At 42.7% G+C, this 27961-nt stretch overlaps 1 long non-coding RNA gene across 1 annotated transcript; it reads left to right on the forward strand.

Moving 5' to 3' along the window:
- The first annotated feature begins 212 nt into the window (after positions 1 to 212).
- Positions 213 to 27588, forward strand: LOC142087897 (uncharacterized). The gene is made up of 3 exons (XR_012675668.1): positions 213 to 497; positions 850 to 1004; positions 27340 to 27588. It is a non-coding gene; the product is annotated as an uncharacterized LOC142087897 (long non-coding RNA).
- The last annotated feature ends 373 nt before the right edge of the window (positions 27589 to 27961 follow it).

A 27961-nucleotide genomic window follows, 5' to 3' on the forward strand; every position in this document is an offset into this window, starting at 1 on the left:
GGAGCTGGGAAGGCAAGCATTTTGTGGGATACCTGTAGCAGCAATTTTGCAATATGTTTGTACTGTGGAAGAGAACCATAAATTTGGGGGAAAACACCTGCAGGCGTTGCATCCTGCTGCGCTACTTATTTATCTGGCTGGCAACACAGAAGTGTTTAGAGATTTAATTTATGTCTTGAATTCTCTTTGAGGGAGTTGCCAGAAGGGCCAAGAAAATCTGTTCGTTTCCTGTTTAAAATCTCTATAATCTGTGGAATGTAAAACCATTTGAAAGAAAAAAGAAATCCTTTAAATAGTTAAAATGCTAAGTAAGTCAGGTTTTCATAGGATGTTATTTTTTTCTTCTATTTTAAATTTGACTGATTTTGTATTCCCTATACATGTTGGATAGGTGTACTAAAAGCTTCTTAAGCATGCGAAATGCTTTACCTACATAATTTCTGAGATGAAGAATGGATAGATGCTGTTAGCAGCTGATGAAAAACATCTCACTTAAGGTTTGTTTTTATTGTTTGTGTCATCCCAACAAATTGCTTGGCATTTGCTTTAAAATTTGTACTGGAAGACAAACTAAGTACAAATGTAGCAGTAATGGAGAATTAGGTTTTACTGTTACATAAAACTTTGCATGACAAGGAATCTACAGCTGGATGGGCTCAAACTAGAAATTTCTTCATGTAATTCTTTCAAATGGAACTTTTTACTGAAAGAAGTAGAATCAAATGAAAATTCATTTTAAAAGTGGTGGGGTTTTTTGGTCTTTAAAATAAAATTGTAGGGTCCAAGATGATTTACCACATAGGTAATCTGGGTTAGAAAAGATTATATTAACTCCTTACATTTACATAGGGCTGCTCATCTGGAAGAACTGCATCCTGTGCTGATTTACATCCTATTCACTTTGCATATGTACCAAACTTCTAATCTAAGTAGCAGACCAAATGCTTTTTACCACTGCAGAAAAGGATTAGGAAGCTAAAGAACTGCCAGGAAAGTAATTATAGGTACATGAAATCTATCAATGGAAACGTTTTCTTTCATAGTCACTTAGGGTCTCCTTATGTCCACTGCTTGAGGAGAGGTTAATCTCCCTTTACTCTTCCTGAGGACAGGTTAATCTTCCTTTATCCTTGCTATTTAACACTCAGACAGCTAACCCCTGTCAGTCCGGGGCTCCAGGTAGTGCATAGAGGACCAGGGGTGCATTTGGGAAGTGATGCACCTCAGCTGCCTGGGCTGCTGTCACAGAATGAAGCATGCTCCAGGAGAGCCACTTTTCCCTCCCCACTGATAGTCGTTTGTGACTAACTGGGACCAGGCCACCTAGGTTTCGGAGAGCTAAGAGGTAATAAAAATTACCCCTATCCTGACAGGTTCACATGTAAATAAGACTTGTCTATTTCTACACTCTTACTCACAACTCTATGTATACCGGAAAGGCTTTATCAAAGTAGGGTAAATCACAGTATGTGGAGTTTGGATTGGTCAAGGTATCTCCTACAAGCTCATTCCAGGAGAAAACATCAAAGGCTTACTAAAAATGTACGTATAACTTCAAGTCCCAATGGGCCTATTTTCAACAGCAGGAAGACTATAGAGAAAAAACTTTCCTCTGCATTTGTCTTGGTTTTACTCTAAATGTCTGCTACCAGACTCAGTCAGAAAAAGGTTAGTGAGGTACATTACCTGATGTGCTTGTATTTCCTGCTGATGTAGGGGAACTATGCAACAACCACAACCTTCTATGCTGGCTCCTTTTCTGCCTTACAGAAACAGTCACTGTACCCAGTCATTTGCTAGAATAGAAAAATGAGGAAATGATTGAGCTTTGAAGTCTCTGTCTGCTCTGCTTCCCTCTCCCTTCGCCATTCTATTAACTGCACGTGGAGCTCTGCGTAGGAGAGTCCATACCACCCACAAAAGAAAGCATGGAACTACATTGATAGCATTGCTGAGATAGCATCTCTAGGGGCATGAGGACCAGTGGAGGAGCGCAGTCAGCAACAAAATGATGATGGAGAGGACAGTCATTTTCTCTTTAAATCTTATTTTACTGGGTTCTTTAGCAAATATTGAACTTTAAATATGAAATATCCCATTGAAACCAATGTAGAATCCTGAAACGGGACCTTTGTCAACAGAGCTATTTATGTAAAAAAGCTTTCCAGAGAGTGCAAGTGAGTCACTGCATGCAGTAAAACAGATGAGCTGGTACCCTTTGACTCCCAGAGGGGAATAACTTACAATCACTGCATGAGTCACAGAGACAGGCAGATACAAATACTCTTGTTAGCTCAAAGGAAAAAAAGTTCTGCTCTCGGAGATCAGCATTCCCATCAGGCCACCACCCTGCTACATCTTGTACACATTCCTAGCTCAAAGCAGATAAATAGGTCATTTGGGAACAACGAACTCCAAAGAATTACAAAATTGCAGTAAAGGGCATGCACTGTCACACTACTAATTTTTCTCATTACTTTCAAAGATACTGTTCAAAGGTTTGGGCTTAGATTTAAATATACTATGTCTAATTCAAAGTAGAAATTCTAAGGTAATGCAATTGCAACCTAGTGAAGGTTGCACATCCTTTCACAGACAGGTGAGTGTAGAGACCCATTCAAGAGAAGAATTGCTTGCTCTTTTTTTCTTGTTCTCTGAAAGGCAGTCTTTTTGACTTCTCAGAGTGAAGGCTACTGTTCCTACCATGGTGGAGAGCAGAGAGAAGGTACAGGAAAAGACTGATATTCTTCTGTGAACTTGTCTCACTGTTTCTGTAATCTGCATATACCTTTGACCTCCTGAGCTTCCAAAGGCAGAGATTTCTACAATGCAGTACGACATTCTTCCTTTTTTGTGTTGCCAAAAAAAAATCTCATTTTAAATCTTGTGGAGATGTGTTTACTTATGGTAATGTTCATGCAGCTCTCCTGTTACACAGCTGTTGTTTAACAATGGATGTATTCATCTATTTGGACACAGCAAATGATAAATAGTGAATCATTCTAGCTGGTTACCTGAGTTATGTATCCATGAACATTTGAAATATAATGTACTTATATCAGTTCCTCTTCTCTGTGTGCAACAGTACAGTCACAGGCAGTGAAACAGGAGAAGGAAATTGGAAAAACAAAAGGAGTTATTTTTCCAGAGTTTTAGTTCCTAGAATCTTTTGTCAGGATCTGGTTTCAAAACTTAGAGGTTGTTCTGTGATTCCTGTTAGGGTCATGTCACTTGTCCCTAGAGCTGGTCAAACAGGCTTTGACTGTCAGCAGAAGTAGCCAGATGCTCCTACCTCCACTCTATTTGCAGGTTACAAGAAGCATAGGGAAATGCTCCAGGCTAAAATCAGAAATAAGACAACAATAACAATAGTCCCAGCACATACTTTCCAGGTGGCTTTTATGGGAACTAGTAGTTCATGAATGTAAATAGCACCCAATATTTTTCCTTCCTTCACCACTGCCTTTTCTGCCCTAGAGAACACGACTACTTTTCTCTCTTCTAATGAGAGGGAATCACATCAGCAGCTCTTCTAAGATGAGAGATATGGTGGGTACATTGAAGTACCCACCGTAGTGTCACCAGAGCTATAGGCTTGTTTGGAAGAAGAGTCTAGCTCAGGTCACCAAAATAATCTGTTTCTTACTTACATTTTGTACATGGTATTCACATGCACGTATATCAAATGGCTTGTGAGATATTGCAGCACTACTTCCAAGCCAGGTTAAAAGGTCCATAAGAAATACTTTAGAGTTTATTCTCTGAGGTTTGGTCTAACTACTTTGCAATTGCCGTAAGTAAAAATGTACAAATAACTAACAGGTTACAACAATAGCTTGAACTAAGAGGTTGTCTTGCTCTTTTCAAATTTCTTGGTTTTTTTGTTTCACATTTCTGGAACTTATAGACAGAAAATGAGATCTCTCAAAAAAACCAAAATGCCGCCTCTTTTTTTCCAATTCCTCTTCTTCTGGAACAATGAACTGATTCTGCAATCAGTCAGTACCTAACAAAAGTAAGGTACAGTAACATAATAGAAACAGTCTCTTGTGCTGTGCGATTTACTATGTAACCCCTTGAGTACCATGCAGAATACCTCAGATAGGCTGGCTTGCATTCCCACTCTTCCTGTATATCATATTTGCCCTAGAAATGTTGTTCTGAGATTTACTGTTATACCACTGATGATGAGAAATGCAATGTGGGCTTGACTTTTACAGAGTTAATATTGCTGATATACTTCCCCCCCCCCCCCCCCCCCCTTTATAAACCTTATTTCTTTAAGGGATCTGCTTGACTTTTCACACTCCTCAAAAAATGTGTGACACTTTCCTGAATGAAATAACCAGGGCTTCTGTCCCTAGTAATGGCAAAATAAAATTAAATAAAACAAAGCCTGGACTTTTGGTCATCCTCAGTGAAAGCTTTCTCTGTACCATTTTCATGTGCTATTCATGCAAGGTAGTAGAGAAGTGGTAGTCAAAAACCACAGCCTCCTTAAGAATCCTTGGCTGTCATTAAATTCCAGGGAAAAGTTTCTCCTTGACTTTCTATGGACAAATAAGCTTCCAATCTCATCAATGTTCACTTGTCTTTGCTGAACTGGAGAGGTGGATTTTCAACACTTACCCCAGCTGGAGCCAGGCAGAGGTTACTGTCTCTTTGAAATACCTTCTGACAGACATGAATTCTAATCAGCCACAGATGATTTTTCATTCACTGAAGACTTGAACCAAAAAGCGAGAGGTGACAAAGCTCAATCTTGTAATGTCCTTTCCTCACTTTGCTAAACTTAATCAGCAATTGCTGACACTGACCTTTCTTTCCTTGACATCAGGAAAAAGATGGTCTTACTGAATTCATCCCTTCCAGCCTGATGAGGAGGCCTGCACTTCCAGTAAAGTGTAGGATGCAGATAAAGATATGCATTCCCTCTCTAATGATCAAACACAGGTGACACCATTTGTGAGGTGGACAAAACCCAGCAATTGAGATGCTGAAGCAGAAACAAAGCGATCACTTGCGCAGATCCTTCCCTGCACCTCAGGGAAAGGGGAAAAAAAAACTTTGCAGATGAATACAGAACAAAATTACATTCTGGACATTATGGGACTTTATTTTCTCAGGCATTTTTTCAAGCCTAAATGGAATATGTGCATTTTTTAAAATGAACTGATACAGAATTTGGCCCAGTCATGTGTGATGTGGTGATTCCAGAAGAGCAGTGTACATTGACATGTCACATATTAGCCATATAAAGCCCTGCTGACCTGTAACCAGGAACTGCTGGTGATGGAAGAAACCTCTTGTGACACGTGGTTTGCAAAATGTTATATTATAAGCTTATAATTGGAATTAGTCTGACTTTCTGAAAAATAATTAGAACAGCATATAAAACCTGGTATTCTGAGGTCCTCTTTTATTCATAAGAGGTTCACTCTCAAATAAACATAAAGATATCTCATTACCCTTCTCTTGGATGCCTGGCAGCTACCTAAAAGAACACAAGGCCTCATAATTAGGGAAGGAACAAGGTGAGAGAGAGGGCTGAAACATGCTTTGAAATACATTCACATTCAAGAGGAAGATAAATCCCCTCAAAGATGGAAATGAAGACACGAGCATAAGATCTCACTCTTTAAGGTGGTAACCTGGAGAAATAGTATTTTTGCATGGGAGTTGTATGTGAGTCCAGCACAGCTGCTCTCCCCCTGCTCCCCCTCCCCAAAAGATATAAAACCAAGCTGAATCATGAGATTAAGATATATTCTGAGTGTGTGTGTTAGCAGGTTTGTTTTTCTCCTTTAAATGTGTCTTCAGCTTTGTAAACAAGAACATTGAGATTCTGACTTCATAGTGACAACAAATCTAAACAAAGACTTGTTGCAGGGAAAAAAAAAAATTGAGAAGCTTAGCAAACCAAAACAGTTGTTTTGATTCCAGCGATTGGAAAGCATTGCCCATTAGACTCCAACTTGTTTTGGTAGCTGTTGTTTCCAGGATCCAGGAAAAGTCCTCCTGAGAAATACTACTTGTAACCCTTCCACCCAGGAGCAATGGAGACAAGGCTACCAATAGCTGCAGGAATAACCCTTATAGATGCATCGTGTTCCTGTCAGGTCCAGACAGCTTTTGTGGGATTTCATTTAAGTTGTTTACAGCATAGATACTTGTGTCTGGGCTCTTTATCTAACCTCCCTGTGAGGTCGAGAGAGAGAGAAAAAGACACTGACTAATTCACTTAAACTCAAGGAGACATTTAAGCAGATCAAGACTATTTGCCCACTAAAAAAGTCAATTTCTGTCCAGCAAGCATAGAAAGAGTCCAGGCTGACTACCTGGCAGGCATCTAGACCTATGCAAAATTAATCCCACCCTTCATTTCAGCAGGTGTTGCGTAAATTAATAGATCACAGACATAGGAATAACCAGATCATGTCCCCCACTTGCCCCCAAATATGCTTGTGTGTCAAAACAGTGAAAATATTATTCCACGGTTCCAGTATCTCCACGTTTATGCCAGAAAGCCCCCATCTGCTGATGCAGCCATAAAGCAGCTTGCTGCTGCTGCAGAGGAGGAAGTCAACAGTTGCTGGATGTTTGCTGGCTGCTGTATTCTTCGTTTGTGGCAGCAAACCAAACAGAGCACAGACAACCAACAGGCTTTTCTGGCTTGGGGTCAAACTACGAAATGGTGCTATAAACTGGGCTGTAGCCAACTCTTCTTCTCATGTCAGGTATCCAGGCAAGAAATCGGGCAGGCCTGCAATTTGTTTTGTCTCACCCTTATTCTTACCCTCTTGGATTAAGACAGGCATTTTTCTTTTGTCACTCTCCTTAGCCACCTTTCCTGCCCTGCTAATGTGTTTTTTTTCCCCATATAAATATATATACATAAATCCTTTCTCAAACATAGCAATCTGAGTATTATTAGCATAGAAATGATACCAAATAGTATATGAAAAAGCCATTTCCTTTACCCTCTCCTTGCAATTATGGTTTAACTGCTTCAATAAACAACAAAATCATTCCTTGCACGCATCATTACCATTGAAAAGATTAAAATAGTCTGGCTATCAGAAAGAAAGAAAAAAACAACCCACACACAGAGGAGCAACTTCTGCATGCACCCATCCATCCCAAATTCCAGCATGTGGCCCCTCCTTGCTAAGAAATGACTCGGGATGCTGCTTCCCTCCCTCTGCCCAAGCAGCCTTGGAGGTGCTGAAGAAAGAGGAAGGAAAGGCAAAAAGAGGTAATTTAAAACAAACAAACAAACAAACAAAAAACAATAGTGGGAAAGCTCTCTGCCTGTAACCTGCCTGGAGCCCAGGAAAATCAAGCAGTCTCTAATCTGATTTCCAGAACAAGGGAAGAGGCTGGGAAGGGCCAATAATTTAGTGCCTAAGCCATTTTTTAGCTCAGCTGTCCCTGTGCTATTGCACATAAGAGTGTGTTATGATTTGCACTGGGGAGTGCTAGTTTATTATTCCAAAGAATGTGTCGGACAGCTTCATTACACAGACAATAGGTTCATTTAGCTGGTGCCTGCCTTTCGTGAGGCAAGTTTTATGAGCAGTCTATTGCTTTGATGAAAATACATTTAGACTGTTTTCTCTAAACACAGGTTTATTTGATAGGTTCTATGTCCTAATTATAACGTTTCACTGCACGTAAAATTGAACTCAGGGAACAGCTATTATCCCTGGATTGTTCAGTGCTTGGTACAGTGGGGTCACTTTCCTGATTGAGGCCTCACTGCTCTATTATGATGCAAATTATGTTAGCTAAGAATAGGAAAAGTATTTTATACTTTTATAAAAAAGCTATTTTATACGCAATATGTGAGTGTTTGCATTGTGTCTTATGCAGCTATACAGAGCACAATGGCAATAATACCTATCATGTATCATACTATATATGAGGCACGCTATTTTTCTGGAGGCTGCTGTGTCTTTGTGTGTACATCTACATTGCATTGTAAACACTCATTTGCTAAAATAACGCTAGGTATGTCATCCAGAGTTATGTCCTTGGCAATCTCATGTGACTGCTGAAAGTTCTGAGTCTGTTCTGGCAATCTTTGATTTCGCTCTGTGAGTTCCTCAACTCGCAGGGAGGTTGCTGGCTAGCTGGCAAATTAGCTCCAGCAGCACTACCCAGAAAACGCAGGCTGCACACAAAGGACTCTTCAGGCCTGCACATCTGACCTTTGCTGGCCCAAGTCAAAGCCACACAGGCCCAGTTGTTGGGAACTCTCTGCTGTGTCTCACATTCCGTCTGCTTCTTTTTCTCTTCTTTTTCGTAAAGGCAGCAAGGTAGTGCAAAGAGATGGAAATTTTTCCCTGACCTCATTTGTATATCAAGGCCAGCCCCCATATCCTCAGGGAATAGACAAGTATGTGGGCTGAACATGCTGCTCGACACAATTTGTCTTCATGAAAACTCTTGACTTGTCAGAAGTAAACACTTGCAAGAAACTGTTTGTGCCCGCTATAATTCCATCACTTGACTGGCCCTATTAAGTACATTATTAAAAAAAATGAAGTTATCTCCCATTACTGCACACTGCTTTGTTTTTATAACTTGTGTCTTTCTTATGCTGTTGTCCCAGTGTAGTTGCAAAACCTGCAGTATTAGGAAACCCAACTATTAATGTGTTGGGCTGGGCTAGGCTAGGCCAGACTAGGCTGGAAGAGGAGGCACGAGGCTGCTCGAATTATTTTGTAGCTGCTTTTGACTTGGAGGTTTGAGGGCTTCTTTTTTCAGCATGTTGGTTACTTGACACCTTTTTCTGTATTTAGAATGGTTTTGGGAAATGAAGATGAGCCACAAAGCTGAAGTTAGAAGCTTGGTTTCTCTGCTTAACCATCATGGCCAGATTTGTTTACTCTCTTGTGATTGCAGAATCTCTTATTGTGGGTGAGGTTGTGTACGTCAGAAAGGACATGATTTAAATTTTATATTCCAGGGTAAATTGGGATTACTTTAGAGACAATAACTGCACAATGCCATGTTTCCATCACTCTGCGGGTTTGACTATGTCAGTCTGATATGAGAAACAGGCAGAAGAACTGGATCACTCAGAATTTAAGGTGATTGTTCATCACCAAAGTGATGATAAACACCACTGATTATGATAAAAGAGGTTCAATATTTGTGCTTCCAGAGGAGGTAAAAATATATTCCAAGAACCTATTTCTGGGGGAATGATACACTTTCCCTGAATAATGCTTTGAATAATACTTCTACACAGTTGTTTGAGTTAAAGTTGTTTAAAGGTCTTACCTTATATTTCTATATGAAAATTTGTTAACTTTTTAAATACAGCTTACACTGAATTTCCTGGGTCTGAGGAGAACTACATAATACATATGTATTAATAATACAATGATTTATTTCTCAGCTTTTGGGTGCCAGCCCACACGTTCAGTTCTAAATGAAATGTTCTTCCTTTACTTTTTTAAATATAAAATGTTCATATTTGAGCATTTCAAAAAGCCTGGCAAGATGCATTTTATGTCTTAAATAAGACAGACACCTGTCAGTATTTCTAGGGATTTGCTGATACTTATGTTAATTTCTAAATCTTCCTTTAAACTCCCTTCTAAGAGTGGAAGCCCCTGGGTAGGGCAAAGTGAATGGTACACGGCAGCCACTGAAGGTGAGTTCCCAGCAGTATCCCCGTCACGTGGGAGCACAAGGCAGCCAGCAGTGGAGCTGCTCTGTAATTTGCAGTTCAGTTGCTTTATTGTCTGAATAGGGTGTGTGGTGGGATGTGATAGCACAGTCATTTCAGGAGTAGCTGTAGAGGTGTAAGAAGTGACCCCATCTGTGCTCCTTACCCTCTCAACGTGAAGTTCCTTCCTCCTTCACAAAGAAGGTCTGCAAATGTCTCTAATCCAATTCACTGCAAAGTCACCTGTGTTATGACTTGCCCTTGCTAGTAATCTACCTGCTATTACTCTGAAATGGAATAGGAGTCCTTGCGTGATTCTTCACAGCATCTCATAATCTCCAGCCTGGTAATGTCTTAAACCATTCTTTCTAGACCCAAAAAAACTCCATTAGGTGAGACTACGCTATATAAAGGAGGTCAAAAGAGCCCATATCCCAGAGAACTCTGTGCTTTAAAAACTTCACTGTTCCTACTGTAGCTCTGACAGTTCTGCATTATGCAACAAAATACCAGTTAGGTGAAAATTTCTGATAACGTTGCAAAAGCTGCCAGAGCTCTGAGATGAGCTTTTGTACCAGTAACAATGAACAACACTGACAACGAACAACACTTTCTTTCTGTTAGGAAAAAAAGAATAATTCAGCATGGGCAACTTCGGAAGGAACAAGCCTCCACTGTGCCTAGCTTGGAGCAATTAAAGGTGCTTGTGAGCCATCCTGGCCTAGGAGACACATGCATCAAAGAAGTTAATGCTCCTCTGCGACTTTTTTTTTAGTGCCTCCCTGGTTCTGTTTCATCTAGAAGACAGAGGGGGAACATGAGTACAGATGTACTCACATGGTCTCAAAGGTCACCATATAACAGAGTAATGCCCTGTAGAGGGACAATGAAGTTTTGTTATGGAGAAATCTCAATTTATCAACATTATCAGCAACTGATTCACTACCAAATACTTTGTTGTAGTCTTACTTTCAACCTCTGCAAGAGCTGAGGACAGGGCAGGACACATCTGAAGATGATAAGTCATCAGCATGCCTAACACCTGGAGTGGGTGCCTATCACCTGGAAATTTTTCTGTTTAACTCTATGAACTTTGAGTAAAAGCTTCTAAGCTGCTCCCAAGGTCTAATAATTTCTCAGTCCCCAGCAGCAATACTTACCTTTAAACAAAAACACTGCTGTGCTCTGCAATGAAGACTGAGAGACACCAGTAACCACATTATAAAATATTGCTTCCCTTAGAAGGTCAGATTGCTCAGACCTGGCATCCTCAAGTGTTAATGTAACACTGCTACGAAGCAAAGCTTATATATACCCAGTCACTGGCAGAAGAAAATGGTTGGGAAATGTACCTTCTTTCTCTATCTGGCCCTTACATGGACAAAAGCAACAGGGACAGGTATAAGCAGCCTCATGAGAGTGAGACAAACAAAAAAACCCAGCTATACCCAAGGTCGTCTTAAGAAATAGGTGCTGGTACCCATACATGGCTTTAAAGTCAACTGCTGCTGCTGTGACAATTGGTGACCGACCAGCAGCCCTGGGTCACATGGTGCTGGCTTGCAGTTGGCTCAAGACAGTGACTGGAACTCCTGTGTCTTAACAAAGATGGCTGTGGTTCTCAGAGTCACTTAGTCTCTCTCCCGTTTTCTGTGTAACACTCTGGACCACCATACCCCATCTTTCTCAACAGCTTCCTCCAAACCGCTGTGTCACCAGCCTCAGCAACCTGCACCCCTGTGAGTGCAAACGTTCTCTCATCCTGCTTTCTGTCCCTGGATTCCTCCCCATGAAGGTCCAGCAACATTGAATCTGGCTCTCCCCACCTCTTTCCTCTTCCCATTGGCCCCGTGTAAGCATTTTGCTTCTGGGAAGTTGGAAACTTTCAGGGTGGAGACAAGAGTGAGTAAAGGCAAAGGCAAGATGGAAGTCTCTTGGAGCTTCTCACCTTCCTGCTCTCCAATGCCCAGGATGCACCTTGAGCTGCTCTTCCTTTACATCTCATGTGTCTACTTGCTGACTTTACCATATTGATCCTGTCATCCAGCCCCTTAATCGAACACTTCCAATCTCTTTAAAGGTAAACTCTGTCAGGAGTCTCCCTCCAGATTTCCCTCCGCCAATGTCCGTAAGATAGGTTTTCTCTGCCTTTCTGCCGTCCCACTCACCTGAGATGCATCTTCTAGGACACCAGGTCCTGCCTCAAACTTGAGGTGATAAGGAAAAATGATGAAAGAAGCATTAGAACAATAGAGTTTTGAACTCCTTTCTAAAACAGTTTGACATGCAAAGACCTCTCATTGTATAACTATCTCTCACAGGATAAATCCTGCAGAAATCCACCCAAGCTGCATCCCAGCAAAACAACCCAGAGCAGTGCAGCACAGGCTATAGTGGGGAGCGTAGCTGCACACACACAGCTACCTATGGATTTCTCTGCAGCTGCTCACTCCAGCAGACTCTGGTTTTATTTACCTCAGGGCAGCATGACTGGACAGACTGCTGGACTGAAATATGTGACTGAGATATGAATTAGCCTACGTAGCATATCCTGACTAGCCTTCTTCAAGAAGCAGGCATTGTATGTAACAGCAAGATATCGTTCTGGTGTGAAAATACACTCATGATCTTCCCCCTGTGTAGAAGAGGGAGTTTCCTTAACCAGGCTTGGAAATGGCAAGTGCAATAAGGCAGTACTCTTTCACCCTCCCAAAAGTAAGTAAGAAAGAAAGAGTTGTGATTGTGTATCCTTCCCTTCCCATTTAAGCCCATTTTGTGAAATTACCATAATGACTTGGGTATGCTGGGCTGTGTCTGCTAATTGTTTTCAATTCCACTGCCTTTAAGTAACTGTGCGTTGGTCTGTGGCTCAGCTGTGTGTACCTTTATTAGGAGGCTCATTAGATCTGCAGCGCAATTCATACCTACATCAGCCTATGCACAATTTTCTGTGTTTCTCTGTGCTGCTAGTTTCATCTTTAGTTTATATTGGTACAGTAGTGATTGCTGCAGTTCAAAGTCCTATGCACTTTTTCTCTTCTGTCAGTCAATCTGTCACTCATTTTTTAGCTGGGACAGTAGCAAAGCTTAGAATCAAATTATTTGCTTACACATATGCGTTTATTGCCATTTGAGGCTCCACAGGATGCCTCACTTGGCCTCCAGTGACCTCTCCATAAGGGCACAGGTTTGTTTGTGCTCTCATGCCATATCTGCCACCCTTGGGAGGATGTCTCCAGTACCCTAGAGCATCGAGAGCACATGTCTAGTCCCAGGGTCCAGATTTGCAATAAACTTTCTGGGAAGCAGATTAGGAACTGCCAAAACAATCCATGCTTTCCAAAATCTTACAGCAGTTGTATATGCTAGAGAGTGATCAAGTCATCAGTTGGTGGTAGATGGCCTGCCTGATTCCTGAAATCACCATGACTGCTGTTTTATGCAGTGCTCCCAGTCACTGTGCTTGCTTCCCTCTCTCTCCCCCTTGTATTTGCTTGCCTGGCACTCTTTCCTGAAGGCTGCTGACTCCAAAACAGCCAACGTCTTATGCGCAGGAGCAGCATGCTTACTTCAGGGAAACCGTGTACATGCTGAAAGGAATGACTCCACTTGATGACTTTGCCAGATTGAGGCCAAAATACTCAACAACTTTGAGATTGTCATTGTCCTTGTGTAATCCATGTGGTTCCTGATTAAATCAAGGGTCTATTGCAATTATAATAAAGAATCAAATACCTGATTTTGCACAAGAAAAGGTGGGAGCTGAACAACAAATACATAATAAGCAACGAGGAGTCAGGAACTTGCCTTGGGACTAATTGCTCAGTTTTAAGTATATCCTTGAAAATTCTGGTTTTTAGTTCCAGGTTATACATCTCCAAGAAGTGTAACTGCTGCCAGTCAACACCACAGAGCCGGGAGATATCCTGTTTTCCCTCCTATCCTATTACTTAGCAAAAGGCTAGTCATAACTACCCAAAATAAATGTGACTTTATAACGTAAGGCTTTCACTATGCCTTGCCATCCATCTCTCTTTCTGGATTATTTCATTATTTGCTTTTCTGCCTTCCTTCTCCTTCTTCCAGCATACTGATTTTAAGTGACAGTGCCTAGGGCTACACATTCATGTAAAATGGAAAACACTTCAGTCTCTTATTTTCTTTAAGTGAATGAGAAAATGCACAATTATCAAATTTAAAACAATTTTTGGAAGCAAAAACCCTCACCAAGATAAACAAAAAAACCCAAACCAAACACTTCTAATTTTCTCTTGCTAACAGCACCATTATTAATCTTTGACCATATTGGCAGAGGAAAGTAAGTGGTACAAACTCTCATCAAGGAAACAGAACAGGAAAAATACAGCCCTGGACGTCAAACCTTGACTGTTCAAGAAGGGTGTCAGAGGCAAACTGCAGTAGCTAGTCTCTTTGCTCTAGTGAGTGCTCTGCAAGAGGGCACAGAGCTTGACTTCAATTCCATTTTAAAACAAAAAACGTTGTTATTTCTCTGGAATTTAAAAGAAATTTCCTTTTCCATAGAAAATATCACAAAGTATTTCATTTTGATAAATAACTTTGTATGCTCAAAATTTTAAAATTACCATGGAACAGAAGTATGGAGTTTTTTACCGTTGCTAGTCATGAAACATAAAGGTGTTCATTGCTGTTTTATTCTTAGATGCAGAACTGACCTGAGTTTCAGGAATGAGAAAGTTGCCGGCAGGATATTGATATATTTTTATATCCTACCTTACAGCAGCAGAGAGAGATAAATTGCTGCATTATCCTGGATATTTCTAATATAAAAAAGTGTAAAGAGCAACAATTTCAAAGCCCAGAGCAACTTTACCTTCTTCAGCACATGAGATATTCTCCCTTTCATAAGATTTCCACCATGGTTTCTGTAATAATGCCAGATTTTCCCCACTGGGACAATAAAAGACCGGATTAGCATTTGGGCTGTGGTCTAGATTACTCCATTAGGGATGTTACAATGGAAAGTATTTGCTGCTACACCAAACCCTTTTTTTTTTGTTTTCCTCTTTGGTTGGCTTGGTACTAGAAAGATAACTTGAAAAAAACAGATGGAATATATTCCTAAATGTAAAACTTAATTTAACTCTATAATCCTAGTTAGAGCACCTCTCAGACTGAGCATCTGATGGGAACAATGAGAAGCTATATGGCAATGCATATTCCTCAGACCATACAGGGAAAGAGAAATCAGAAATGTGTACTCTTTAAAGGTAAAATCCTCAGAGAGAAGTATTAGCATTTACATTATTCCAGTGCCCTTTAGTTGAGATCCAAATTTATCTTACTAAATTACCATTTTTAAGCAATCTACTCTCTCTGCAAGTCTGAAAGTGCTGTTTTGTATGCCCAATACAATGTTGTTTAGCCATTAATGTTCATGACAGTGTCAAAAAGTGATAACATGGTTAGTATTTGACACAATTTTAGTCGTCGTCTTCTCAAAGTTGGAGTCACACTGGAAAAATCACGATGGCACTGGAGTGTGGTCTGTTTCACTCAGCTTCTAAATGCAAAATAATGAACTTCATATAATGTCAACTTTATGCAACTCAACTCAGTACAACTGGCTTTTGCAAAAATTTTTTGAAGGTACATATCAACACATCTTCCTTCCAGATAAACACAGCATTAATAATAATTAACAACCATTGTTGTAACATAGTACTCTAAATGTGGAACCACGTTTCAGTGCTCCAATGACATTTGATTTGCTTCTGACGTGCTGCCGTGACAATGTAGATCTAGAGCTCTTCCCTTGGGACAGGATTTCCTGTGCTGCCAAGTGACCACCCATCCACTACATCCATTCATCTTTTGCTACAGCATTGTCCAAATGTGCCTACAAATAATTTGTCTGAGTGAATGGTGCCTGCCCTTGAAAACTCAGATAAAATGAGATTATCCAGTGAGGTCTTCCCAGTTGTAAAATGAAGTCATTAATTTAGTCACCACATTACATGATGTTTTGCATTCTCTGAAATCAGGTTTCATATTCCTTTGTGCCTCGGAAGTTAGTATTTAATTTAGTACTCTGAATCCTTTGCCAAGTTGACAATGCCAATGCATCATTCATGCTCCATGAGCTTCACTTGAGACTGCCTTATTTCCTCAGCTTGGCAGAGTCTAGTTGCTTCATTAAGTGCCTTTCAGTGGTCAAAACTAGATCTCAGCATGGACCTAACTCTCCACTCTGCAAACTGGCCTGAGGGCAAGGAACCTATCACTCTTATTTGTGTTTAAGCATTTTGTCCCTAAAATCCTATCACAAAGAGATTTCCTTCTTATATTATGTTATTAAAAGCAACAAGGTTGTCTGGAGGTTGGCTTCCCCCAGCTGCAGGGAAATTACCAGGTCCAATGTCATAGATAAAATTCATGGCTGCAAGAATTGAAACCCCTGCCAACCACCGTTGGATGATACCCTACAACTGTATGTTTGGCATCCCTGAGGGCAGATGTTAACAGTTGTTCCTTTCACCCTGCTTTTCCTCTTGAACTCACTGGCTCCTTTAGCCCATTGTTTCCTCCTCACCCTCGAGCTGGCATCAGTGATTCATCAGGAGAGCCCCTAGCCCAGCTCTGCTTCCCTGGCCCTGGTGGGAACCAGCCCTGCGAGCTGATGCACCCTCTCAGGTGGAGTTGAGGGGTTGCCTCTCACTGTCACCTTGGATGGCCAAGGGTTCACTGGAAAGGCGGGCTGGTAATCAGGGAAAAGGTCCTATGGAAAAGTGTGTTTCTTCACAGCAGCGAGTGCTGCCTACTGCAAAGGCCAATCTTGCTGCTGGCCCTCCTGTAGTATCATCTGTGTCTTACACAGTCTTTCTTTCCTTGGACTTGGGTAGGTACAGAAGGAAATCAGAAAGGAGACTGCAGTGCAGTGGCACAGAGGAACGACAAGGACTAGCAGCGTGTGCAGAGCTGGAGTCCAGGGGTGATGGGAACACAGGGGCTTTCAGTGTGCCTGACAGGTCCCCCATGCAAGAAAATGAAATCTCTCCCTATTTTTCCCCATTCTGAAAACAATAACCTTGCTCAGGAGGAAGCTCGCTGCTTGTGCTTGAGAGACAGAAGACACAATATTACAATCACATTCCTTCTTTTGTCTCTCCATGACTTGAATACATTTAAATCCCAATGATTAGAATGAAGAAGAGCAGGAAGGAAAGACAGTTTAAGGCGACTTAAAAAAAAACCCAACAACCTCTCTTAAATTCAGATACTTTGAAGGAAAGTTAAAAATGGCGTCTTATCCTTTCCACAGCCACTGTTCTCCTCCAGAGCTTGCTAGGAAAAATCATGTAGTAGCAGGAAGGTAACTACTGATCCCCATGACCTTGCTGCAGATGCAAAGCAGGAGGTCATAAACTGTTTCACTGATGCCCGTATTAAAAGTTTTATCCCACTATTTATTTCCATTTCATTGCTCAGAGAAAAAAAACGTGTGGCCATAGCTTCACACGCTCTTTTCTCTGGTTTCCATAACATGTCACTGCTTATTGATATGCTTCTCTCTCCTAGGTAGGTATTCAAAACAGGTCTTCTGAGGTCATAGACCTCAGACCACTTCATCCTTTTTCCAGTCTTCCTTTGCAAGATGGAGAGAGGTGGGGATGAGAGAAGGTCCATTTAAAACTTCTTTTGGATATCAGTTTAAAAAAAAGGACATTCAGAAGATGCTTTTGACTCTTGCACATATCATTTCAGGAATACTTTTATCCTTCACCTACTGTTTCTATCCCACCCTCTTTCTAGACCCAGCATGTGTGGCATCACATATGCCCTGCCATACATCTGGATACACAACACTCCTTTATCATGCTGTGAAGAGAACCCGTTGTTGTCTGCATCACCACCCTTTCATCACTTTGGACACAGGACTGAAAGCTTACACCCATACAAGGCCAACAGGGGCACCAAACAGAGCGACAATGTAGACCAAGGCTTAGGCAGCATGCACATAGCCAGTGTGCTCTAGAGGCTGTGAGCTGCTAGTCTTCAACAGCTTGGGCATAAGCCAGTCCAGTGTTGCTTTAGGGGCTGTGGTTGTCCTTGCCAATGGAGTGGGGGATCCAGGGCCCAGTTTGGTGAGACTCCCTTGTCTGTGAAGTTGGCTCAGCTCTCCTGAAGAAAAAAGTCATGGCTGGTCTGTGAGTGAACATATAAGCCAAAGCCTTGCAACAGAAGAAAGGCTAGAACAAAGACAGACACAAAATTATTCGGTCAGTTATAGTCACCCAAAGACTTAAGACAAAAACACCAACAGGAAAATCTATAAAACCCCAAGAAAATACAAGCAGTGAGTCAGAAGATGACAATTTAGCAAGACCAAGGATTACACTGTGCTATGGAGCAATTAATAGAGGCCAACACTTCCCTGAACCATTGACTTCTGCTTGGCTGGCAGACTTGTGAGGGTGAAGGAGGGATGTTGCATCTCTCTTAGGCAGCTCAACAATTATCATTCACCTCAAAAAAATATTCAGGGGATTGTATGGTTGTGGCTCATGCCTATATAAGTGCCAGGGACTATTAAAACCTGGACTGCTGACATCATCTTATGTGGCATTATCAATCTGTTGGTGGCTTTGATCCTGTCTTCCATATTTGACCCTCAGTAGTGGACGGCTTGAACAGCAGGACTCTCTAATATTCTTTCCCCTGATTTCGCTCAGAAGGTCTCTTTCTAGCTCATTCACACAGTGATTCACTTTGCTTATAGATTGACTAGACTGTGAATCACAATTTCCATTCCAGAGGAACTGCTGATATTTTATAATTTTTTTGAAATAATATTTTGGAAAGTTGACATGTTTTGTTTTAACATTTTTTATTGAAATGAATAGTGTTGATGTTCCCAAATTAGAATGTTTGGTTTGCTGAACCCAGCTAAACTTTATTTGAAGTCAATTCAAAATGAACATATCTCTGCCAATGGTGCTGCAGGTCCCTGGCTTGCCACTTGCTTTGAGATGAAGCTGCAGTGACCTAGGGGAAATACAGGGTGGGATAAAGGAGCTTGGCCTGTAATGGAGCATGAGAAAAAAGTCATGTGAATACTGACATAATAGGATTTAAAGTGTTCAGGTAGAACATATTTCTGAAGAGGTGATTATGCCCTATAGTCATTCTCTCTGGGAGACAGAATCCACTGGCTTGACGGAGGCAAAGGAACGGGACATTCCCACCCAGAGAGGAGCAGCACTGAGTCTCTGACAGTGAAACTTGTTGCAGCAGGTCGGCATGTGTTTTATTGCAAAAGGCATCCATAGCAAACCTTTAGGAAGAAAAGAGAAGTTCATGGTGTGCAAGAAAAAAGAAAATAAAAACAATGCTACAAATAGCACTGATGGTGAGCCTGCTTTCCAGCGTCTGTATCAGTTCTGAGGGAGAAAAAGACTTGCAGACAGTAGGAGAGTAGCTGATTAGCTGGCTGCTTCTCCCAGGTCCTTCTCCTCCAGCTACTAAACATACTGATGCAATGAACTTATGCACTGGGAAGGGTGCTGAAACATTAACTCCCTCCTTCTCTCTCTCCTTCCATCTAATTTGGTTACTATAATCCTATGTAGCAATTGCATAGATTTATTGGTATGTTTATGGTGCTGCAAGCACATGATAGAAAATATTTCAGCTAAGTTAATAAGGTAGGCTAACAGCTTATTTTATGAATATTTCTATTAAATTGGTATCAGTGAGGTCTGTCTTTATTTTCTCTGTACAACAGAATGAATCTGTAGTGCCATTTGCCACATATTAAAAACAGAGATATATGCCCAGCATATGAGGAGTGTGTACAGTAGAAGCATACCTTGCATTATGTCTGATTACATAATATAGAAACAGAGCTATTCAGGAAAAAAAGGTTGAGGCATGCTGGTTGGCCACCTCCATTACATAAAAAACTAAAGAAAGGGACCAAACCAACCCTCCACCATCTTAAGACTTCTTTTTAAGACTTAAGATAGACTTTAAGACCTAAGATAATTCTTTTTGACTTGATGTAATTGACTCTTTTTGTCAGGGAAAATTAAGTCTTTCTTGAGACTAAAGGAGGGGAAAATGGAATAAACTGTTGTAGAGAGGTTGGGGGATGTAACCACTCTCTCTTGAATACTGACACTATTGCAGGGTTCTGCATTTGCTCTAACAGACACATGCTCTCAATGTGCATGACTTTGGTTAATAACTTGTCCAGAATAGTGTCAAAGACTCACTAAGCTATGAAACATTCAGACTATTTTTCTCCCATTCCTAAGGGTAAAACAGTTTCTGAAAGTTCCTATAGGCATTTTCCTGTAGGCCCATCCAGGGGGTTGCCCGAGGCGAGGCAGCCAGCCCCGCAAATTACGACTGCCTCTGCTAAGAAAAAAAGGAGGGTAATTGTCATTGGTGATTCCCTTCTGAGGGAGACGGAGGGCCCAATTTGTCGGCCAGACCCATCCCACAGGGAAGTCTGCTGCCTCCCTGGGGCCCGGGTGAAGGACATTGCTAGGAAGCTCCCTGGTCTGGTACAGCCCTCTGATTACTGCCTGCTGTTGGTTATACAGGCTGGCAGTGAGGAGGTTGCAGAGAGAAGTCCCGAAGGGATCAAAAGGGACTTCAGGGCGCTGGGGCGACTGGTGGGAGGATCGGGAGCACAGGTAGTGTTTTCCTCGATCCCTTTAGTGGCAGGGCGGAACACTGAAAGGAACAGGAAAACCCATCGGATCAACACGTGGCTGGAAGCCATTGTGCAGCGGGGTAGCTATGACTTAGTCGCCATCACGGAAACGTGGTGGGATGAGTCTCACGACTGGAGTGCTGCAATGGATGGCTATAAGCTTTTCAGGAGGGACAGGCGAGGAAGGAGAGGCGGTGGGGTAGCCCTGTATGTTAGGGAGTGCTTCGACTGTCTAGAGCTCGATGGTAGTGATGACGAGGTCGAGTGCTTGTGGGTAAGGATGAGGGGGAAGGCCAACAAGGCAGATATCCTGCTGGGAGTCTGTTATAGACCACCTAGCCAGGATGAGGAGGCAGACGAAATATTCTACAAGAGGCTGGCAGAAGTCTCATGGTCGCTAGCCCTTGATCTCGAGGGGGACTTCAACTTTCCGGACGTCTGCTGGAAATACCACAGGGCAGAGAGGAAACAGTCGAGGAGGTTCCTGGAGTGTGTGGAGGATAACTTCCTGACGCAGCTGGTAAGCGAGCCCACTAGGGGAGGTGGCTCGCTTGACCTGCTGTTCACGAACAGAGAAGGACTGGTGGGAGATGTGGTGGTCGGAGGCCGACTTGGGCTTAGCGACCATGAAATGGTAGAATTCTCGATACTTGGTGAAGTAAGGAGCGGGGCCAGCAAAACCGGTACCATGGACTTCCGGAGGGCGGACTTTGGCCTGCTCAGGACACTGGTCGAGAGGCCCTTGGGAGACAGTCCTGAAGGGCAAAGGGGTCCAGGAAGGCTGGACGTTCTTCAAGAAGGAAGTCTTAAAGGCGCAGGCGCGGGCTGTCCCCATGTGCCGCAAGAAGAACGGTCGGGGAAGGCGACCGGCCTGGCTGAACGGGGAGCTCAGGCTGGGACTCAGGAAAAAAAGGAGAGTTTATCACCTTTGGAAGAAGGGGCAGGCAACTCAAGAAGAGCACAGGGATCGCGTTAGGTCGTGCAGAGAGGAAATTAGAAAGGCAAAAGCCCAGCTAGAACTCAACCTGGCCACTGTCATGAGAGACAACAAAAAATGCTTTTACAAGTATATTAATGACAAAAGGAGAGCCAAGGAGAATCTCCATCCTCTATTGGATGCAGGGGGGTACGTTGCCACCAAGGATGAGGAAAAGGCTGAGGTACTCAACGCCTTCTTTGCCTCAGTCTTTAGTAGTCAGAGTGGTTATCCTCAGGGTACTCAGCCCCCTGAGCTGGAAGACAAGGACGATGAGCAGGATAAACCCCCCATAATTCATGAGGAAGAAGTTAATGACCTGCTACGCCACCTGGACACTCACAAGTCTATGGGGCCGGATGGGATCCACCCGAGGGTACTGAGGGAGCTGGCGGAGGAGCTTGCCGAGCCGCTGTCCATCATTTACCAGCAGTCTTGATTAACTGGGGAAGTCCCGGACGGCTGGAGGTTCGCCAATGTGATGCCGATCTATAAGAAGGGCCGGAAGGAGGATCCAGGGAACTACAGGCTGGTCAGCCTGACCTTGGTGCCGGGGAAGATCATGGAGCGGTTCGTTTTGAGGGTGCTCACAAGCCATGTCCGGGACAACCAGGGGATCAGGCCCAGCCAGCACGGGTTCATGGAAGGCAGGTCCTGCTTGACCAACCTGATCTCCTTCTATGAGCAGGTGACCCGCCTAGTGGATGAGGGAAAGGCTGTGGATGTGGTCTACCTGGACTTCAGTAAAGCCTTTGACACTGTCTCCCACAGCATTCTCCTAGAGAAGCTGGTGGCTCACAACACTCTTCGCTGGGTAAAGAACTGGCTGGACGGCCGAGCCCAGATAGTTGTGGTCGAAGGAGTTAAATCCAGTTGGCGGCCGGTCACGAGCGGTGTTCCTCAGGGCTCAGTATTGGGGCCGGTCTTGTTCAATATCTTTATCAACGATCTGGATGAGGGGATTGAGTGCTCCCTCAGTGAGTTTGCAGACGACACCAAGTTGGGCGGGAGTGTTGATCTGCTTGAGGGTAGGAAGGCTCTGCAGAGGGACCTGAACAGGCTGGATCAATGGGCCGAGGCCAACTATATGAGGTTTAACAAGGCCAAGTGCCGGGTCCCGCACTTTGGCCACAACAACCCCAGGCAACGCTACAGGCTTGGGGAAGAGTGGCTGGAAAGCTGCCCAGAGGAAAAGGACCTGGGGGTGCTGATTGACAGCCGGCTGAACATGAGCCGGCAGTGTGCCCAGGTGGCCAAGAAGGCCAACAACATCCTGGCCTGTATTAGGAATAGTGTGGCCAGCAGGAGTAGGGAGGTGATCGTGCCCCTGTACTTGGCACTGGTGAGGCCGCACCTCGAATCCTGTGTTCAGTTTTGGGCCCCTCACTACAAGAAGGACATGGAGGTGCTGGAGCGTGTCCAGAGAAGGGCAACGAAGCTGGTGAAGGGCCTGGAGCACAAGCCTTATGAGGAGCGGCTGAGGGAACTGGGACTGTTTAGTCTGGAGAAGAGGAGGCTGAGGGGAGACCTCATCGCGCTTTACAACTACCTGAAAGGAGGTTGTAGGGAGGTGGGTGTTGGTCTCTTCTCCCAAGTAACAAGTGATAGGATGAGAGGAAATGGCCTCAAGTTGCGCCAAGGGAGGTTTAGATTGGATATTAGGAGAAATTTCTTTGCTGAAAGAGTGGTCAGGCCTTGGAACAGGCTGCCCAGGGAAGTGGTGGAGTCACCATCCCTGGAAGTATTTAAAAGACGTGTAGATGAGGCACTTAGGGACATGGTTTAGTGGGCATGGTGTGTTGGGTTGACAGTTGGACATGATGATCTTAGAGGTCTTTTCCAACCTTAATGATTCTATGATTCTATGATTCTATGTCACTAGCACAATGCTTATTTTTGAAAGTTTTAAAACTAAGCTGAGCCAGGGATTTCACGCTGTGAAGTTCCTTCTGTGGCCACAACCCCTAGGACATCTAAGGTGTCTAGCACCCGGTCCAAACGTTTATCTATGATGATACATCATAAGTTTTGTTCACAGGGTGGTTCGGAGTATTAAGCCAGAAAGAAACAACTCCAATGGATAATTCGTAACAGAAACTAAAAGTAATTTCAGATCTATTTTTGTTTAAAGTAGGGCATACCTCAAAAAAAATTCCAATTCTGTCAACCAAACTGTGCATAGATCATTGGTGAAAATATTGGATGACAGCACGTTCCTGTGCAGATTGTAACTAGTTTGTCGGTAAGCCTGGAATATGTCAAGTACATTGCCACAGATGGGAAATAAGGGATAACTGGTGGCACATTTTGCACCAAAAAAACCCAAACCAAACAAAAAAAAACCCCCAAAAACCAGAAACTACATCCAAATTTTCTAAACATGTTTTGATGAGAAACACCCTTGTATCTGCTTTTCTCCCTATGCTCAGCATGGAGCTCAAAGTATTTGCCTCATTGAACACCAGAAATGATTTGGTTTTTACCTGCCAAATGAAGTGGTCATCAAGCTAAAGGGCACATTCCCAAAATGTGTTCTTCAAGCACCACATGGTGAAGTTCAAGCCTGTGGGAAGCCTACCTACCTTGTAATGGCATGGATACAGGTCCTCTGAGGGCTGGGAAAGGAAGCCATGGGACGAGAACAGGAAGTCAGGAGAGAAGGCAAGTTTCTTTAAGACAACTAGCCAAGGTAAATCAACTAATTATGAGCAAAATAAAGTAATCAACTTCTACAGAGTAAGTTAATTTGCTGTCATATGCAGAAAGCATTACTCTACTTGTTTTAGCATGCCCTGTACAGTTATCATATGAAAAGTGTGCCATCTTGTGGGAAAATGCGGAAAATATCAAACCATGACTTCACATACATTTTGCATACATTATGCAAAACGAAGGGCAGGTACCTCCATGAACGAATGTTTGAGGGAATATTCAGGAGGTCACTATCTAAAGGGAAGTCCCCGGCCTGAACACTGAAGGACCAAAACCTTCAACAGACAAGTTCAACTTTCTGATCTAAAGACTTAGGTGGGCTTTGTAGTTCTCAGATTGAGAAGATAAACTGAGCTTTTTAAGGAAAGGATGTGCAGGTTGATCAAAAGAGGCAGAAATGAAAATGAAGGGAAAAGGAGAAAATCAGAAATACTTGCAGAACAAAACTTGTATCACCAGGGCCTCAGTCTCTGTGATTCTTGGCAAAGAGCAAGCCAGCAAGACTTCATATCCAAGAGAATGCAGTTATATTAGCAGTACAAAATGAAAACTAGACAACAGCAACAAATGTCTTGGTCAGAGATCAAACGCTGTACAACTAATCCTTGGATTATTTATATAGTTTGGAAGAGTGATGCTTTTCAAACTGACATTTGGACGTCAGTATTACTGGGCTGCTGTTGCTCAGGAGTCCTGCAAGAGGCATCATCTCTCATCAAGAGAAGATGAGAGAAAAGCAATGTGCATGTGTGGGGTCAGGGCATAGAGGCAGAGAAGAAAGGCGGGGGAAGTTGTCCTCCACCAAAGAAAAGAATAGGTAGTAGAAATCTGCGAGAGGAAAGGGCTGTGCTGCATCCTTTCCCTCCTCAGTGGCTGGAGTGAGTGCTTTCTCCTCTGGTGGAGCCCGCCCATGGCCCTGCTGTTGTGGAGGGAGCTCAAAGCCACCTCTTAACCCCTCTGCTCACAGCTGGTTCAATAATTATGGCACACAGCTTCTAAAGTATGAGGTTAATGAGTTCTGTACAGCCCAAGCTGCTCAAACTTCACAGCTGGGCTTACCCTTTGACAGGAAGAATTGTCAGATGTGTCGCATTAGCTGCTCTGCTTTCCCATAGCCATTTAAATAACACAAAATATGGAAGAAAATTCCACTGACTTGAATACAAAAGAAGAAAAAAAACAAACAAAAACACAAGTTAGGACAAGATGCATTGCCATAAGATCATATTTGGGACACACATGCTTTAAATTTAAAAATGACTGAGAGATGCTAGACAGTGTAAGGAAAAAGGATATTAAAAAAAAAATACTGTTGAAAGTCTTAATAAGCAACAAAAAAGGAAATCTGAAAACTTTTCTTTTTTGCTGCTTGGGAAGCTTCCTTTGTTATCAACAGTCCCTTCAGATATAACAGTGTCCAATGTAGCAGGGAGATAATTTTTAGTCTGATTTGTTATTTTTACATTAAGAATGTTAGTTACAAAATAAGGAGAAGGTCAAGCGTCAAAACAAACAGCAAGTTCATGTGGTATGTCCAGAGCATTGGCAGAACCTATTTTGAGGGAGAGGTCCATGGAATGGGGCAAGATTCACACTACTGAACTTTAAGCTCTGATGCCGAAGTATGGAGCTTGGTTGCATTCTGTTCCCTGGAAGTCAATAAAGAGGGGCTCCAGAGAGAGAAATTAAGGACTTCTGTTCAATGTCTGAAGTTTGGCAGGTTGAATCAGGACTTTGCTGTGGCCATATTCACATTAGGGATGTTTGGTTCAGGACACCAGACTATATCAAGTCTAAGGTAAAACTGCATGTAGTATAGCTAGAGTGCCCCTGGCAACGTATTCTTCAACCTATTGATCTGCCCTGATTGTGCCAAACTGTTGCTAGTGTAAACTTTAGCGTGTGTTTGCTGATGCAGCACTCAACAAAGTCAGCCTGGACAGAGTTCTGAGTAGACAGAGTTATACTGTCCCCAGGCTGACTTATGCAGAGATAGCTCAGAAGATTTTTTTTTTTGCAGAGCATCTCCTTTGCCTGGGATTGCTAGGAAGAGCAGGGAACGCCAGACATCAATCACACTGTCCCCTCAACTCAGCCAAAGCCGTTGTCCAACATCCTGCCTTATGGCATGCAGGCTTACCCACTGGCTGACATGCAGGAAAAGCAGGGCCAGTGTTGGTGGCAAGGCTACCCACAGCTGCAGCCTTAATATTCAGGGCAACCGTGAAGGCTATTGCTTTTGCTGGTGCAGGAGAATGTCAGCCTCTAGCAGCAACAAGTCCTTCGCAGCAGAGTGCAGCAGGGCTTTGGTAAAGCAGATGGAAGGGAAAATGAGCCACAAAGTTGGGATCTGGCCCTGATATTGAGAAGAGAGAAGTAGCAAGCAGTCAACATCATAACCGTGTTGCAGTAGGCTTTTTTGCGTGTCAAGATGGATTATGTAAACCTATGCTGACCACATCACGCCATTGGTGAGCTTCACTTGGGAAGGCTTTTAGTTTTATTAACTGGGGCTTCCTTTGATGACAGCATCAACTCCAGTGAAGGAAAGGGGACTGTATTTGAATAAAGGCCTAATCAGGCCAGTAGCAACTTCATATTCCCACTGCTGAGCGGCCTCTTTGTCAATTCAGCACAGATGTTTGATTGTATCCTGGTTTCTTGGTTTCTTTTTTATGCACAGCCTAACTGGTGTCCTAAAAAAAATTGCAATAACATTCTTGCATATTTACCCTAAATTCCTCCCAGTTGGTTTTGACCTTTCTAAAAATATAACTTACATGTGAGTTTTGACTAAGCAACATTATTAATTCCTGTAGTCCCTGACTAAAGCAGGACATTGTGATCATTCACTGAACTTAGGGAGTCCATGACAAGTTCTAGCAGCGCTGGGGAGCAGACAGAAAGGTCTTTGGAGGAAAAAGGATATTTACAGGATGGGAACTCATCCTTCCTTCTATTAGCATAAGTTGTGATGGGCCAGTAGGTGATGTGCACTGGCTACACCACATACCTCTTCTTTGTTTCTCCTGGCAATAGACATTCTACTGGCCCCTTTCCCAGTCCAAGCTATTCAACTTGAGACAGCTCCAAACCACAAAATTGGATCCAATTTTAATTTCCCAAAGCTTGGGGTAGGGTTTTAGTCCCATATCTTGTTAGAAGGTTGCTTCTCATAACAAAATCATTTCTTTCAAATATGTAGAATATATAAAATGTTGCTGACAAATCCACATATGACGTTATTTCAATGATTTTTCTATGTCTTTTCAGTCTAGCCCAGACTCCCAAGAAGAACTGACATATAACTCCATTGATACTTGCCTCCTCTGACTTTCAGCTGGATTTATTGCTTAATTTCCTCCAGAGCCTTGGAAACTCGCAGCCATATGATTTTTAACAGGCTCACTTCTAAGGCAGATCATCTCTCCTCCCTGCCCCATCTCTCTAGGAAATCTCCCCTCTACTCTTTCTAGTGACAAGTTCTGCCTGCATACTAGGGTGCTTAAAAAAGAAACCACAACAAACAACTGCAGCTGTTTTACATGGGATGGACTGTATTTTCCTCCTTGCACACACACGCAGTGAGGTGGAGGAGGGAGGATATGAGGCCCTCCTCATAGCCTTGCTCACAGTGCAGGGGAGCCAATTAAGGTCCCAGAGAATGGGTAAAGGTGTGTCACTAATCGCCTTGGGCCAGTATGAGCCTAGAATAACCACCAGCAGAAGGAAAGAAGTTATTGTATGGTTTAAAACCAGTCCCTAGAGGTTTTAGATTAGAACTCCAAAACCCTGGCTGGCAATTTTTCATCATTTTTATTATTTTCCAGAAAGAAAAAGTAGGTTACCTTATTTCAGCTCCTAAAAGTTTTCACAAGCCACAGCACATTGTGTA

This window comes from Calonectris borealis, chromosome 1, assembly GCF_964195595.1.
Source record: "Calonectris borealis chromosome 1, bCalBor7.hap1.2, whole genome shotgun sequence".
In the NCBI taxonomy this organism is placed as follows: domain Eukaryota; kingdom Metazoa; phylum Chordata; class Aves; order Procellariiformes; family Procellariidae; genus Calonectris; species Calonectris borealis.